Raw genomic sequence first — 17,951 nt, forward strand, 5'->3', positions numbered from 1 at the left:
GACGAAGGCAAGCATTATGCCTGTAAGTAGGCGGCTGAATGTATCCTAAGAGACCCGTGTATGTGAATGCTCACTGTTGCCATATGGTTTGTAGCCAATGTATAATGTATTATCTGAACACTATGTGGTGAATGATTGCCGTTTATTTTTGCTGTTATCTCACTTGGTTACGGTCGCCGTGTTATGCTTATCGGATGTGGCGGCCTGGTCAGTTGCACTGGAAAGCAGTTTCTCGAAGTAAGCATTTGCTCCTGCAATCTGCACAGCGCCATAGACTCCCAATTTACACACCGTGATTCGTGCTCCCCGTTCACGTTCAGCCTTTCCTGCTGCAGCCATGGGCAAATTGTGCCTGTTGCCTTTCTCGGCCGCGATTAAGCACGAACGGAGACCGGCATACGTGCTTACATGGTCCGACGTGTGTGAAGTTGGGTGCAAAGGCCCGCAAAAGTGGCTGATGAAGGTGATGCCCACGAAAGCGACTTGTCCATATTGAGACAATGTGGGACACAAAGTGCGAGCCACACATTAGCGGCCCCCGAAAGAAAAGTAACGTGCAGGTTGGAAAGGAGTTAAGGCTAAAATGCCGGGTAGTCCATGTCGCTGTGTTGGCTGCGGCAGCAGATGCCTGGTTCACCCGATTGTTTCGCAGTGTTAGTTGCTCATCTTTAACGGCGACTGCCGCTGCAAACAGGCGGGACACTGACCAATCTGCATGAGCCGCTGGTTTTCGCTCGTTACTAGACCGCCATGTGTGACGACGACGGTGAGCCGTTTACGAGCTCGCGTCAAAGATTCCAGTGTATCTCGACATACAAATTTTATTTCTGCTATTGCACGAGAATGTACATACACTGCTGGTCTTCTGCCAATAAAGTCGCACGTTCTGTTCACTCACTTGTGGCTTGTTTGTATGGGCGTCAGTAGAGGCTCTTTGCTCTCCTGGCAATTAGAACGCACCGGCTACGCGGCAGCCGAGGAGAGTACGGCGCGTACGAGCGGATGCAAGCGTACACGACCGGCAAAAAGCGGCCATATTGAATAATGCTCTAAAAAAAAAAATGCGCAATTCCGCTTCCTGTTTTAGCAGCGTCATCTGGCGTCCACCTAGGTAAGTTCCATGCGCTGCCGCTGCTTATTTTCGAACCACTGCGGAAGGTACAGTTTCCCTTCTCTAAAGTTGTTCTTTATTCTATGCGCTTCCTGGAGTTGCGCTGCGAGAATTTCCACTGTGATTGCAGACGATGGTGAGACGCCCGTGCTTAGCAACCGGTGCTAATTTGAGTAGCTCGCTCTAGCCATTCCACGAAGCGTCATTCGTGTGCATCTACGTGCTTGTTTGCGTACGCTGCGCCCGCACGCTTTGCCTGTCGTCCCCTTTCTCTGACAAAGTGCGGAGAGCCATGGGCTGGGGCACAACACACGAACATAATTCGCCGTACACATCTGCTCGCGTCACAACACTAACACAATTCGCCGTACACCTTTGCACGCGTTACAACACGCGCGCACGCACCAATTCACTGCACACCTCCACTCATATCGCACAAGAAAAGCACACTTGTTTTCACCATGTCACTGAATGCCCTCCACGCAAATTTGAACTTGTTATATTTCATAGCTTCACGTCATTGCAGTTCTTCACGCAGTGCACGCACTTGGGACGTTCGTTACCTTCGATCTGCCGTACGAGACAAGTTCAACCTCAGAATCAACAGCATAAACTCTATGCGTCTGCCGTACAAGTTGGCGTCGCGAACTCCTTCACTAAAGTCCCTCCATAGGCAGGTTGCGCACGTAGTTCCCGCGCCTACTAGGGCGCCCCTCGCGGCGGCCAGCGCGGAACCGGCAGGATACGACCGGCTCGCTTGCGTTCAGAAAGCCTGTATGTGCACTGTTTCGCGCGTAGCTGTTGCCTTTTCTGAGCAATGCCGAAGTGCAATCCGAGCTGTTGAGTAGTGGGCTGCAACAGCACGTACACCAACTCACGAGGAACAAAGTTTTACAGGTTTCCAAGCCGACCATATGAACCAGAACGGCGTCAAACCCGCCGTGGTTGCTCAGTGGCTATGGTGTTGGGCTGCTGAGCACAAGGTCGCGGGATCGAATCCCGGCCACGGCGGCCGCATTTCGATGGGGGCGAAATGCGAAAACACCCGTGTACTTAGATTTAGGTCCACGTTAAAGAACCCCAGGTGGTCAAAATTTCCGGAGTCCTCCACTACGGCGTGCCTCATAATCATAAAGTGGTTTTGGCACGTTAAACCCCACAATTATTATTATTAAAACGGCGTCAACACTGGATAGCGCTCGTCCGACGGCATAAGCTGTTTTATGTTCCGGCGTTATGCCAAGTGCGTTATAACGCTGAATTCTTTGCTTTTACAGCAATGATGGCAGCAACGGGACACCTGCAGTCAGTGGCGTAGCTAGGTCGTCTGGCACCCGGGGCCCATAGGTCTTCTGTCCCCCCCCCCCTCCCCCGGGTTTATTCGAGGAAGGCGAGGATATCAACAATTTCCGCGTGTCTCCAGACGTATATGACACCTCCCCCACTGGCCCCTTGCACCCGGAGCTCACGTCCCCCCCCCCCCCCCCCCTTTGCTACGTCACTGCCTGCAGTGCGTACCAGGATATGCAGTAAACAAAGTAGTTTGTTCCCACACTATACCGCAGTAAAACTGTGGAACTCTTTCCCGATCCTCTCCCATTCAAACAGCACTAGGGCTTGCTGAGAGATTTAAGGAGGGGTTGCAGCCGGCTGAGCTGGCATACAGCCTTCTGCGCCCAGCATATCAACGAAGGGGCAGATGAGATCACCAAAATTTTTAACAACGTGGTTTATTGGAACCTCCTTTGCACGCACTGAAAAATCGCAACATAAAAGTATCGCACTTCCAGTAACTTGGGCGAAAATATTTTCCCAGCGTAGTCTAACAACTGGTAAGTTCATCCCCTTTTTTTGTGTTTGGGAAGAGCAACGTTAGAATACCTCTGGTAGGTCTTACGAGTCGTTCGTACGCCCCACGTTCTTGGATGAGATGTTTTGGATTCGTATTTGCCGTCCTGTATGTACAGGAAAACTACCGCGGCGTCCTTGCACTTCCCTGCGATGCCAGCACGGCAATCGCAGCTCCCCGCTAGGATTTGTCTGCTGTCGCCGATCTTCAAGAATCTATGTCGCCTATAATTTCATGCGTCCACACCATAGATAACGAAGTAACTTAAGCTGAGCTTCACACATCTCGCTGGTGCATTATTTTTCGTTTGCGGAATAAACCTAGCAGTCACTTCCGATCAGTGCGAGTTCAGCACTTCGCTCACGCCGTAGACGTGCCCCACTTCAAATAGACGACTTCCTTTCTCTAAATTCTTTTTCCTAAAAAAGCTATGAAGATCTTGTAATTCCCTAAACCCGGTTAAAATTAATATCGGCACGCTGTTTCGCGCCATCGCTACCGTTTGACAGGACGCCAAACACGCAGCGCGGGCTGCTGACGCCGTGAGTAATCCTACCACATTCGTGCAACTATTCGTCAGATGGCGCTAGGGGTCGGAAAGACAGGGCGCCGCCTAGCACTTGCAACGTGCCCATACGTGCTGGCTGGAGGGGATGTATGCTTCAAAACAAGAAGAATTCAAAGGGGACAAGCTGTTGTATTCCGCTGAAGTAGTAGTTTGCGGTCGCTGTTTTCCAAATGCACGAAAAACGGGAGCGGTCTCCAAGCACCCAGGCACTACATTCCACTGTACGTTGTCTCTCGGTGCACAACTTGTCGCAGGTTGACGCGAAGCAGCGAACACGACCAGATCGCCGATTACAGTAGGCGGTGGTTCTTGGATGGAATCGTATTAACAGTTTCAACCGCAGCTGGTGCAATTAAAGCCTCTCCGTAGACGCGAAAGTAAACAACGCTAAAGAAACATAGGGTCACTTCCACTCGGAACAGGAAGCTGAAGCTACGTAAGTTCCGCTTGACGCCGGAAGCTGAGGGGGTGAGTGGGAGAGGAGCGTGGAGGAGGAGGGCAGGTTGGCGGTACTTAACCTGGTCGGCGGTGACGCGTGGATGTAGGGGCTTTAGGAGAAAAGTGTGGCGGAAATGACGTAGTAGGTTCTCATTTTTTTGCTGCTGTTTTATTTTTTTTGTTGTATGGCCACGTCTTTTGGGCCACAATGGCGGCGTTGTTATGGTTTTGAGCGCCCACACGTGTTGCTCTGGTAGGTTTCGGGCCGTGGCAAAGGCGCTGAGTGGGCGGGTTTGCGTTAGTCACCGTGTCTTGTTGCGCTGTGTTACTTGCACCGTGCTCTGCCAGATGTTGCGCGAGCGCGCGCTACCACACGCAGCGCGGCGTGGTTTCGCGAAAGATGTAAACAAGAGAGGAGGGTGGCCCAAAAGGCGGAGCATCGCCAAATTCCGGCTTCACTTTTGCTTCACAAAGAGTGACGTCAGGGCCTCTCCTTAGTTTCCTTCCTCCGTGACTATAGCGCTATTCTGGACATTCCGCCATTTTCTTTGGTGCGTGACGTAGGCGCGACGCAAACAAAATGGCGCTGGTGGCCCAGTTTTGCTTACGTAACGTGACGCCAACTTGACGTTTCGCCTAAGAAACTGAAATGAAGGCACTGAATGTAGCGTTATCAGTAAAGCAAAACAGTTTTCCTCCGCAGTAAAAATAAAGCGGCTATCTCAAAGCATATGATTATTCCGTCGAAAACGCTTCTCGCTTCCGTCGTCTGCTGCGTACAAGCCGTCGTCTGCTTCAATAGCTAGGATGCGTGTCCCCGGAAAATGGAATGAGTCATCGCATGTTGGCGCCAACGTGCTTGTTTTCTTGCTTGAGACAACATACACGACCTACCAGTGGTGATGCGCGCACGTTCTAGGCCACGTTATCGCTATCTCGTGAAACGCAAGTGACTCAGCCCGACTCGGCTGGCTGAGAAACGGCCGAATATTACCGATAGCGTTGCGCGCGCCAGAGATATCCGCTAGCGCGACGCAAGCGCCGGCGCTGCCATCTCTTGTTCATTTCGCTGGTGCCGGAGGTAACTTCAAGGCGCCGCCTTGCGTACATTTCTTTTTATAATTTAGAAAGAGGCCGTTGTCATAACTTTTGATTGTGCGAAAAGGCATTAATCTTGATTACAATACAAATGCAGCAGTGAAAAGACGACAACATTGCCGAACGTTTGCTATGTTCAGCCAATATTATTTCGTATAAACGCGTTCTTTTAAAAAATGATGGCCCCAAACACAAATGCCAACACTACCCGAGAGCGATGCAAATACTATGAGCACGCGTTATGAACATAAGATTTTCGTGGCGCCAAACGGCGGGGAAAATGTGGCGATACGCATTCCTCTTGGCTGTCATTGCATATGGCTGCTCATTAGCATAATTCGCGCGGCTTGTCGCAGCAAAAATTATGGCGGAAAATCTCAGCAATGGCGGCCCAGCGCAACGTCACGCATCGTCAAAATGACGTTTACGAAACAGCCCTTTCTGTGACGCTCCTCACGAGATATTCCTTCAGCCAATCAGCAAGCTGGCATGGCGCATATCTTGGATCGCCACCACATATTCGCGCAATTGCGGATGCATTGCACTGGCTTCTGCACGCTACCGCTCACATTCTTTTTGAAGCGCTAACATCGCAATATAGCTGCCAAGGACCAAAAAGTGTATTAGTCCATAAAATTTGCAGCAGCACGTCACGTTTCGTCATCTTGATGAAAACGCAAAATTGCATTTTGCAATACTTCCGCTTCCCGGCACAAATTTCAAAACACGTGACTTCTCGACAGCCAATCAGAGAGTAAACATGGCGGATAATGGCGGCCGTGCAGCCGCCATGCGTGTCGAGAATAGCGCCCTAGTACACTGTAGCTATGCAGCACCGAAAAGAATGCATTTGATATTTGAGCACGAATAGAATGCGAATTTATTTGCCGCAGCCTCAACAAATAATGCAGGAAAAAAAAGGAAAGAGAAAATAGTGTGCCTCGATGTTCTCCACGCCCGCCTCGAGGGATCCAGGAAGTACGCGCATCGAGGCAGTACGTACGCTACCGTCCGTAAACTCGCCGAGTTAAGATCTGAGGTCGCTCTATCCCCATAACCTTCTACCTTCATAAAGAAGTAAAGATTGCAGGTGACACATCGCCGGCTTCGGAGCTTGCAAGCCGATTGCCGTTTCAGTGAGGGGATTTTTTCTTTTTTTCGGCGTAACCTTGAACTCAGATCATTATGTTGTATATGTACGCAGTAACACAGCCACCTATATAGGAAGCTATGGCAGTAAAAAGCAAGAGAGGTCACGTTAACATCTTCAGGTGGGGTGGCTCTTAACCCTCGAAAGAGGGCAAGAAGAGTACGGAAACGACAAAAAAAAGGAGACGTACAAAAGCACAGTTCGCAATAGGGGATCAGAAAATTTGGGTGTGGTAGTTCATAGTGTTTTTTTCCTCTTTGTTATTGTTTAACCTAAGTAGGACATTAGGCAGTATAATAGCAAGAGCTTTGTGGCGCAACCCACCGCCCCGTTCCAAAGGGGACGCTCATAACATCCATCCATCCCAGGGCACGGAATATGAGGGAAAAAAGACCGGGGTTCGCTCTGTGCGATTGAATCTCCTTCTAGTTCTAGCACGTTTCGGCAGAGGTTTCATAAGCGCGCCATTGAACGTTTTTATTGCACAGCACACGTAGCCTCGCTTGCAAAATCTTCAAATTTTGTCTTCAATCGCCATTCCAATCGAAGACATCGTTCACCGCGTCCAAGAAAAACCACTGTTCTTTGAGGTAACACGCTATAGCAATTTAAGGTCAGGCAGAACACTGTTTTCTTTACAAGCATGCTTTATTTCATGAGAAAGAAATACTGGCACATGTTTACCCAACCTATGCTCCGCTGAAATTTCTGCGACAACGTTTCGCATGTCTGCATGGCCGTGACCATAGTGCGGAGAACCGTCAGCTGTTTGCTGACTACAAGTCATCAATATTTCGGCATGTGCAACAACATTTCCAACCTTGGAACCCACTCTGGTACGTACATCTGCACTTCGAGCTCGTAAACTCTGTGTCAAGCAAGGCAGTAAAGTTGCCTACTTAGGAAACCGCGCAGAGCCGGTTTATGTTAATGGTCACCACTCGCGTCGTCTGCCAGTTACTTCCGGGGTACCACAAGGTGGCGTACTGGGACCACTCTTATTTTTCATTTTTATTAATGATATTGTTAGCGCTATTACTGAACCAGTATAATTACGTTTGTTCGCAGACGACTGCATTTGCTTTCGTGAGCTTGCTTGCTAAGAGGATCAGGAACTTTTGAATACTAAGATTAATAACATTTATTCATGGTGTAAAGAATGGGACATGAAGCTGAATGAAGAAAAAACAGCATACATGCAGATAACAAAAAAAAAAAAGACGTAGGCGGGCATTCCCCTATATTCTTCGTACTCATCCTCTTGTCGAAGCAAATGAATATAAATATTTCGGGTGTGAGAATGACTAACAACCTAAGTTGGAATTCTCATGTCTCAAATGTATGTGCTGCATCGTTTTGCAAACTCTGTATTCTGCGTCATAAACTAAAACAAGCGCCCCCAGAAACTAAACTTCATGCATTCAAATCACTCATTTGGCCGAAAGTGGAATACGCATGCGCCGTCTGGGATGCACATAATAAACACAATATTATTGCACTGGAAATGATTCAGCGGAATACAGTTGGGTTTATTTTTTCCAAGTACCGTATAACTGACTCACCAACAACTATCACGCACGATCATTGTATACAGGCATTACAACTACGGTGGAAAATTCCAAGGAGAAAATTTCTTTTTCTATTCAAAAATAACAAACTATCGATCCATCCTTCTCCATCTGCCCGACCATTAACCACAAGAGAAACCAGACCTCACCATTCTAAATCCTTAACTCCCTATCAAACAAGAATTAATGCCTTTAAGTTTTTCTCACCCCCCCGTCCTATTGAAGAATGGAACGCGCTACTATTATCATTCTTAAACAGCACTGACTCAATTGATTTGATTAATTTCTGATCTGTTAATTTCGCAACAGACACGTCAGCGTTTTATTTTCTTCTGAATGCATGTACGATTATTTTTTGTAATTTTACCACTCCTGCTTGGGCGCGCATGGGCCTGCAGTATTTTGTAAATAAGATGAGATAAAATACCACCGATAATGCAAAAGTGAACAGAGCCTTTCACGAACACAGCAGAACGGAAATGTAGAATAAGGTAAAAAGGCTAAAAAAATAATCACAATAGCAGAAGGATATTGTAATACGTCGTGGTAAATTACAACGAAGTAAAAAAAAATGCCTCAAACTTTTCACAGAACACCTGAAAGGTTTATCAATAACAAAGCTAGACCTTTGATAGCTATTCTATTCACTTTGCATGTCAGTATTAGTACATAACAGGTACCAAGCTGTCATCAGAGGCAAAGACACAGGTTATGCAAAAATATAGCTTACCTAAAAATGGATAACACCAAGAAACGAAGACAGACACATTAAAGAACACTTTTCTAGGCGAAATAAATAGTACAGCCTACAAAAACTGACCCCCCCCCCCCCCCTATTGCAATAAAATATTGTTTGTTTCTGCAAAGAACACTACCAACACCGATCTTGTAATGCATCCTTCCAAGTGTCTAGAACCTGAAGGTACGTGTCAAACTTACTTTTAATCAGGATATATTGAAAAGAGACATAGACGTGGTCCAGGCACCGTACTCTTACGGTGATAATAAAAACGAAATAAAGGTTTGTTATCGTACAAGAAAATTTCTAACTCTATGGAACAAACAGAAGCTCCGGAAGGTATGGGAAACTTATTTGCAGTTTTTCATTTGTTTTGGGACGAATAAACTTTAGATTGTGAATCAGAAGTGTGTCTTTCTTCGTCCGGTCTCCCGTCGTTTTGTGTTGCTTTAAAATCCCAAGGTATGATTACCTGTAGAAGTGGACGAGACAAGAATCGCCGAACCACAGTCTTCGCATTATGCGTGCGCTTCATTACAACATTTACTGCGCTCTCAGCTGTTCCCACATCCACGTTCTTCTTTCATTCTTGTTCATTGCACAGCGAGGGTGCCAACTACTGCATGTTTGATGCCTTCAGGTAGCATACGCGTGTTCATCGGCCAGATGCCCGCTCAAAAGAGCCCATGTTCTACGTGACACCGTCGGTCAAAAAAAGGGTGTTCCACATCCGCCACCTTGAGTCGTGCTGCATAACACTCCCAGGTAGGAAGCCTACGTGCCCTATGTAGGCTCCCTACTTCCAACGCTAAACGTGCACACATTGAATTGTGACATCTGCCACAGGCAACTCTTAAAGATTTTTGAAAGTGTTCGCTGAAAAATTCTGTATATCGCGACACTGGGGAGCATAGCTGATAGCGGCCATATCACACGCTCCAACACTTGAATAAGGATTGTTCAGAAAGGCTGTGTTTGAATCATCTGCATTTAAATTCGTGCTGAGAGTTTCCATAGTGTACCACCAAATGTTTGCTTAATTTGGTTTTGGTGGCATTTACAGTTATACCACGGCAGCGGGATTTACTCTAACCCATTCGCTAGACACGCTCATAACGCTCTAGAGCGCTTGATTACGTGACTTAGTGTCAAATAATTATCCGTCCATTTTGAACTTTACCTACAGATCACCCATTACCTGGTCCTTACAGTCACTAAACATAAAGAAGCTGCCTCCTTTACTTCAGTGAGATCAGGCGTACGTTATAGATCACACCTAAAAAAGTAAAAAGAAAAAAAAGAAGAATGAGGGTTCAATAATTATTCGTACCGCATCTAAATAAGCCAGAAACGTAAAAACTTCGCGGCAAGTTGCACTTAGAATGCTGCCTATTCTTTCAAAGTATAATATTTCTGAAACGCAGATTTCTCTTGGGGCATTGGGAAGCCTGGCGAATAGCAACCGCATATGTCTTGAACACCTGTTTACGATTTCTTTAAAGCTGCATTTGATTAACACGCATTTACCATCGCACAATATGTTCACAAAATTTGACCTGAGTTGTAGTTGTTAATATGCCAGCACAGCAGTCAACGTTTACACCAGTCTTAAAACACACTAATAACGCTATGGACCACTTGGATATAGTCTGCGGGAAAAAAAAGTGCATTTAACTGACCTATTTGGAATATTGCCTACGCTTTACCCATGCCATGCCCATAATTTTCCCCAGAACACATGCAGTGGTGGGAATATCTGCTAGATTGTGCTAAGGCTGCTACAGTGATGCTTACAAATGAGAGACCATCGTACCTTGGTGGTGAAGCAGCGCACTGACAAGGACAAAGCGAAGACACACAACGCGACACTCGCAACTATACTTTATATTTCAAAAGAAACACTTCATATTTACATACCAATATGCGCACCCTTGTGTTGTGTTTTTTTTGTGTGTCTTCGCGTTGTGTGTGGTCAGTGCGCTGCTTCCCCACCAAGGTATGATGATTAATCACCAACTCGCCCAACTTTCCACATAAATGAGAGATACTGCTCCAAAACTGCTCCAGGATGAGCCACGCCTCGCTATCTCTGAGGCCACGACGAAGAGGAGTTGTACTGAACGTCAGGTGGCAGTCGTCACCACCTGATGCGAAGAGTGCCATCGCATATCCTGCCACTCGTAAAGCTCGATGGGCTAAAGGGTCGCTGAGCTAGTCCAGTCCAGTCGCGCGTGTCCACGATCAGTCGTTTGGAAAGTCTATTCGCGGGTTGTGCGGATACGTTTAGCATGACGTTCCGTCGGGCCTGTAGTGCGTGCTTTGCCTATTACGCATTGTCGGCATGTACTGCATTCACAGTTTGTATACCGGTGGTGTACGTGGTCTTGATTGAGAGGTGTACCTGAACTGATGACGCGAACTTCGCGCATTCGGTAGTGCTGATGTGTCATGGCGCATTCGGGAAAAAGTGAAAATTATCCATTTGCGCGTTATTAGCTGCTTTGTGGTGTCGTGTTTACCTGCATGCGTGTGCTCGTAAGGCAGCGGATCTGTAGCTTGGCCATTTTACTAGGGCAGATGTCTTTAGTACTAATAGGATGTTCAGGCTGCATACCACGTGGCTGTACTGTCGTGAGTTTTTTTTTTTTTTTTTGCGTTTGTGTGGCTCGCTTTATCGCTGGGGAGGCGCAGTAGTATTTTCTTTTTCGAGCGTTCTAGTTGACTCAGTGTGGCTGCTTCACGTTTGTAATTTGTTCGTGTGCAGTCTCGTACGCAGATTATCTTTTGTAATAATAATAATAATAATAATAATAATAATAATAATAATAATAATAATAATAATAATAATAATAATAATAATAATAATAATAATAATAATAATAATAATTTTGTTTACATCCACTCTCTTCACAGTTACATATCCAGCCCGCATAAGCAACAGTGCTTGTGTGCAAGGCTGGGCAGTACGGCAGGTAGTTCTAATACATGTACAACGGAATTAAAAAAAAAACAAAACAAAAAAGGTACTGTAATATTGAAAAGGCATGCACATACTATGTCTCTATTAGGTAGAATAATAAGATAGATCAATAAGGTGATATCTGCAATGATGTGCGCTGGTATACTCTGGAGCCGTTTTTGACACGCAGCAATAATGTCCGGCCGGTAAACATTCAAAATGATCATTGTTCATTGCTACAAAATGCGCTTTTAATCATCATTTTTATTGCTACAAAATCTACCAAACGCTCTTGGCCATTCCCGCCAATGCACATGGAAAAACGATGGTCTTGAAATTAATATGCAACTCACGCATTTAAAGCGGGAAAATGAAAGTTTTGCAACGCGCTGCGCTTGAAATTCTCTCTATTTTCACGCAATTTCAAGCCTGTAACTCGCGCTGTTGTTTTAGGAGTCTGGGAAACAGTTCGATTAGCGACAGTATGACACCTTGGCACGCTTGAATGAGCAAATTTCTGCAAATAATTTAGTGAACCTACACGGAATAAACATTAATCGCTCGTCCATCAAAACATTGCTTCGTACTTTGAACAATTATATATACCGTACCTCGCACAGTTTACGAAGTAACGCAAGTGGAAATTTGTTGGGGCGGCAGCTGCTCAGCGCCAGGCTTCCTCCGCAACGCGAGCGGATATACGGCAAATCCCGCATGTCGTACTTAACGGCGCGTGCAGAGGACGTGCAAAAGAGAATCCTCGCTGCCCAAGCAGGTGATGTGTAGCAAAGAAAACCATTACTTACGTGGCCACTTAATTGAAAAAAGAAAACTTAGCTTCAACTGTATTTCTGTTGGACATTCCAGAGTGCAGTACAAAGTGCTCACTTTCAAAAGTGGGGAGGGGGGCAGGTGGAAACCCTCCTCCCAGTATATATGCCTATATGCCTATGGCACTCTGTACTGCTAGCCTACACATACTTTAGTCATTGCGATAATCGGTGAACATCTAGAAGCTGCTTTTCCCCAGCCTCAGAATCTGTTCAGAACTTCCCTAGCCATGCCATTGCTCCCCAGAGGAGTTTCTGCGTGTATGTTCCTCCGTCAAGGGGCGATTGTCCAGTGAAGAGCTACGTAGGCCATGTAATGGGCAGGGGGGATAGCCGGTGGTATAGTTGCGAAATGGGTGCCAAGAGAATGAAAGTGCAGTTGAGGAAGGCAGATAATGAGGTGTTGTAACGAAAGGAGGAAATTTCATCACATCGCCGCGCGCTTTGTTTCCGCGGCTTAGTTCGCGTTGATGCAAGACGCAGCACGAAGGTCAACTCGCTCGATGTTGCTGCCGCTCTTCGTCGCTCCAGCGTTTTGGCAGCGAGTTTCCACGGTCATGCTCATGTTTGATTGTGCGCGCGACACCATGCTTGTTAATTTAGCTAGTATATGTCCATGTTTACAAGTTTATACGGCCGATAAAACTACTATGCTTACTTCGTATAGCTGTCCACTAACTTGCTCTCGCAATCACTGCTTCGCCTTTCGGGCGAAACTGCGACTTTTTACTTCCAGTCGTACCTGCTGGATGCGCAACAACAGCCGGGAGAGCACCATCTGGCTAACACGGTGGCACAAAACACGGAGGCTAATGCAAACCTGCACATACAACGCCTTTGCCGCGGTACGAGATCTACGGAGCAACACATACACGAGCTCACACCACCATAACAAAACCGCCGTTGTGCCCCGACAACATGGCCACTACAACAACAGCAACAACATCAACAACAACAACAACAACGACGACGACGACGACGGTGCCTAATATCACGTTACTTCCTACACACTTATCTCCTAACGAGCGAACTGGGTAGGTCCTCTCCAGTTTTTTTCCTTCCTCCATGTTCTGCTTATACATCGCCCGGCAGCGGGCAGCCATTACAGTGTACTAGCAGCCAGCGCGCTGAAACAGCTAGGCCGGAGTACGGAAACGCAGCGTGTTTGCTGCCCGCTGCTCGGTGACGTAATCAGAACGTCGTCTCGAAGGGTGCTGCTTTGCTTTCGCTGCAGCCTCACAGTGCTTCGGTTCCTCGCACGCTGACAGCCCAAATATTTTCGTGCTGCAGTTCCCCGGGTAATCCCATTTCTCGGTATCCAAAAGTTGATCTGCCTTGTGTACGGATAGCTCGCTTCAGTTTCCCAATTATACGGTGAGCCCGGTGAAACAGAATGTTCAAATTAAATAAGCAAATTTTTGTTAATTGACGTCAATTACCACGTATCACCCGTCACGGCGCCGATCGCCACAACTGACGGCAAGTCTCCCAAGGAACCGTCATTTTATTTCAAACGGTTATCTTTAAGTAATACTTAAAGTATTCGTAGAAACACAGTGTATATATGAATTAAAGCTCATGTCGAATTCCAGTCAATATTTGTTAAATACCGGACGTCTCGTAGCCGGTCCGGCTCTTTCCTCAGGGATGAGATGTCTAAAGGTGGATCGGTGCTTTTAAGCGTTTCCTGCTCGCTCCTGGTGGCGGCAGGGGTTCGGCGACCTGGCTCATACGTTGCACACGAATTCTTGGGCCAGCGTCTGAAGACCGGTTAATGTTTCGGGTCCTTTTTTGGGTGGATGCACTAGGACTCCAGAAGGAGCCGCGTCTGGCAATGCTCTCCGATATACTATTGGCAAAATATAGACAACTTGCGTGGTGCGATTCACCAGGAGTACTGGGAAAAGCAACCACACGGCCTCGTATAACACAAGAAAATAACGAGAAAACTAGTATTCTGTAAATATCTTCGATGAACGTAATCAACCTACACACTTCGAACTATCGGGGCTGGTGACCCATATCTTGAACCCCCTTGGTTCCAAATATAAAATTGATTCAACTTTTGGTTCTCTGATGGCAGCGGGAAAAACTTGAAAGCGTTTCATATATAACGTCTCGAAACGATTAGAAAACGAAGATATTATTGTAATTTCGCCACCAATTAACCCACACACTTTAAGGTTTGCTTGCGCATCACCTCTAACGCATCCCCCATATGCTCTAATTATAAAGTCGTTGTATGGTCCACTTCTTTCAGGATACCGTGAAAACACATAAAGCTTTCGGGTCGCAGAAAAGTTGGAAGGTGTGAGTAAAATTTCGTTCGTTCTCTTGTCCTCGCTTCTCCGTTGGAACGTGAAGCTTCTCGGACGATGATCCGCAGTTGTTGATCAAATGCAGGCAGGAAGCGATGGAGATCAGATGTACAAGAAATATTTATAGGTAAACTTTTCTATATACATGGCAGGTAAAACAAATACATTACAAACTTGAACAACTGAGAAAAAAAGACTCACTCTTCGACTGTCTCAATGACTGTTAGTGCCCAGACTAGTTTTAACGTACATTGTACGAAGGCTCACTGATCTATCAGGAATTCTGATTTCAGCCAAGTCTGAGGGACAGCATGTTGTCCCGATTTTTATAGCCCAAATATACAAAGAAAAAAATGGTGGTAGGGCCGTTGGCCCGTCCCACAGATTCAGTTGCCAATGAAAGTCAAACATTTGTTGAGCCACAACCCAAAGGAATGGGCTCACTCTTAAAAGTAAACATATTGGAAAACAAAGCTATTTTCCTTCTTCCCTAAAAAAACTCCGTTGCCCTCTCATTTCTACGTAGTAAGTGACGGCCTCAGCAAAACACGCCAGGCCCGCAAAAGATATTGCTAGGCCGTCTCAAACCCCGATGGCGTCTCTAGACCGCAAACGTCTCGGAAGCCGGGACATCGACACCGCGTACTGCAGTTGCACATAAGGTTTGTCCGCGTGGGAGATTGAGGACCGTCCCTGTCATCCGAACTGATTGTCTACAAGACAAAGTTCTCCGAGTGCGTGTTTACAAGACGCCGTCGTCCGAATGCGCTCCTCACATGCGCACCGCATCTCTACAGCGCACAATGTAAGCTGTCACTCGACACCACGCAGGCCTCCGCACCCAGCATCAAAGGCCACCGATTGCCTTCCGGGTGCGTAGAAGAATAGATCCGCGTTCCGTACATGCAGCACGTGGTCAATGTTGCTAAGCCCTTCTAAACCGCCACCTTCAATTAGCCAGGCACTCGGGAGGCAGGACCACCACACCGCGTACAGCAGTCCCATTCAAGGCTTGTCTGTGTTGCCCCATGTGGCCGTCGGCGGACTGCCAGCTCTGTGCGCACAGTACCAACTTCCCTGAATCCGCACCTCGTCCCCCTGGCGGCTGCCGGCACTCGTCACCCGACACCGCGCTGTCCTTCTGACCCCTCATAAAACGGAAACGGTTGCCCCGCTGACCTGGGGGAAAGTGAAACCCCTCTCTATACACAAAGCACGTGGACGACTCGCGACACTTAAATACACAAACAATCAAAGCGGCCTTACAGTATGCTTCGTCTGATTCGGCTAACCAAAGTTTGCAAATACATTACAAACTAAGTAAAAAAAATTGCGAAAGCACCCACCTCACGATGACAGTCGACGGTAATGCATTAGCATTGAATCAATATAGCGACACAGCGTATTGCCACTGTCGAAAGGAGGTATGTAGAGGCGTGTATACTGCAGTGGGACTTCTCTTTCGCGCCTCCCTACGAACACTCGGTGCCATCTAGCGCCGCCGCCGCGAAGCCTGCACGTGGCCTCCGAAGTGCATGGGGCGCCGGTGCATGCGAACGCTGCGCAAAGCGCCATGTGGCAACGAGGTCTTTTTCTCTCGCTTCTTTCTCGACATGCCGCGCCATCTAGTGCCACCGTCGCGAAGTACGCGCGTCGCCTCCGCCACGAGAGGCGTGGGGCAGCGGTGCCTGCGAACGCTGATGATTGTTCCCTTGCTTGCCGCATACTCAGTGGCACATACTGAGTAACCTAAGTTGGTAAGAGGTTCATTGAAGAGCGGCACGTATGTACACATTGGCACATACTCAGTGACCCAGGTAGGTACGATGGTTGGTTTCGAACACTGTTACCTCAACACAGTAGCCCAATGCGCTATCTGTTCAGAACTGATACCCAGTGACCCAGGTAGACAAGAAAACGGTTAGATACCAGCATAGATAGATAGATAGATAGATTAGATAGATAGATAGATAGATAGATAGATAGATAGATAGATAGATAGATAGATAGATAGATAGATAGATAAATAGATAGATAGATAGATAGCCCCAGGTAGTGCGTGATGTACCCTAAGAATGCTAACGCATTAATAAAATACAAACACTGAACAATGAACAAGAAGAAAATCTCATCTAGCAATATACACCCATGAACACTTTACACATTTTTTTCCAATCACACATAGTGGGTAAAAGCCATTGTTTGCAAGAAAGAATATCGCGCTGAACGCAGACGCCAGTCTGGCGAGCATGGCCCTCAGTGGTTTTCTGCTATCAACACTACCTACGCCAGCTTACCTGACTACCGCTAGATTCAAGAGACATGCGATTAAGACTTCCCGAACCCAGCTATACGTAAGTTTTGATTGTATGGACACCTACTTTTCCCTTGGAACAAACATTTCTTATACACCAGCAAACCAGAAATAATTTTTACCCGATTACGTTGTCGGATACCTGTCTAAAACATTCACCCTCACAGGGCTGGTCCGCCGCCCTCTCCTTTGTTCCCATTCTGTTGAGAAGATGAGACTATAAATCTCATTTCCTTATTCTGTCGCGGTTTCTCCTCTTAATTAAATACACTCTAGAACCATGATTTAGATAACTCTTTTTTAATTCTGCTGCATATTTGTTTTTACATAGGAGCCCCCTCTCTTGGAAACTGCCTTAGGGATGGGATTTATGCTCAGCCTTGGTTGAATTTTTCTTTTTTGCAGATTCAGGGTGATTTTCCCAAGTTCTTCATACAATATGTTTCATTCATTTCTTCCTGAATTTTTTTACCGTTTTCAATAATAACTGCGATTTGCTAATACCACCCAAATCTCGGCCTATCCCCCTGCAGTGGGCGTGCGTCATCGAGGAAGGAAAACGAAATGAAAGGCGGGCGTGAGCGTGCACTCAGAAGAAGAAGAAACATCGTCACGAGCTCCATGCACTGTGGCTGAGCGTGGCGACAACCCTTCCACCCCCCTGTTCGAGTGCCTCCGAGGATTGGAAGGACAACGCGAGAGGACCCGTGGCCCGTCGGGAAGAATCCGCAACTGCGGCTGCTGCCGACGCTGAAGGTCGTCCGACGCCATGTCCGTCGGCCAACCGGCTTCTCCGTCCACACTGCGGTCCATACTCGTCGACTCCTCGCGCAAGAGGTCCGACCGAGTTCAAACTGGCCCCGACGATGTGTCTTCCAGCGTGAGTACACACGGCCCTCTGTTGACCGGCTCTTCGATCCGCGAGCGCCCAAGGGACGCTGAAAAGATATTGTACAAGCGTACTGAGTCGTTAGGGCAGGTCCTTCTGATAACTGACTCATGTACAAGC

This window comes from Dermacentor andersoni, chromosome 6 (genome assembly GCF_023375885.2).
Source record: "Dermacentor andersoni chromosome 6, qqDerAnde1_hic_scaffold, whole genome shotgun sequence".
In the NCBI taxonomy this organism is placed as follows: domain Eukaryota; kingdom Metazoa; phylum Arthropoda; class Arachnida; order Ixodida; family Ixodidae; genus Dermacentor; species Dermacentor andersoni.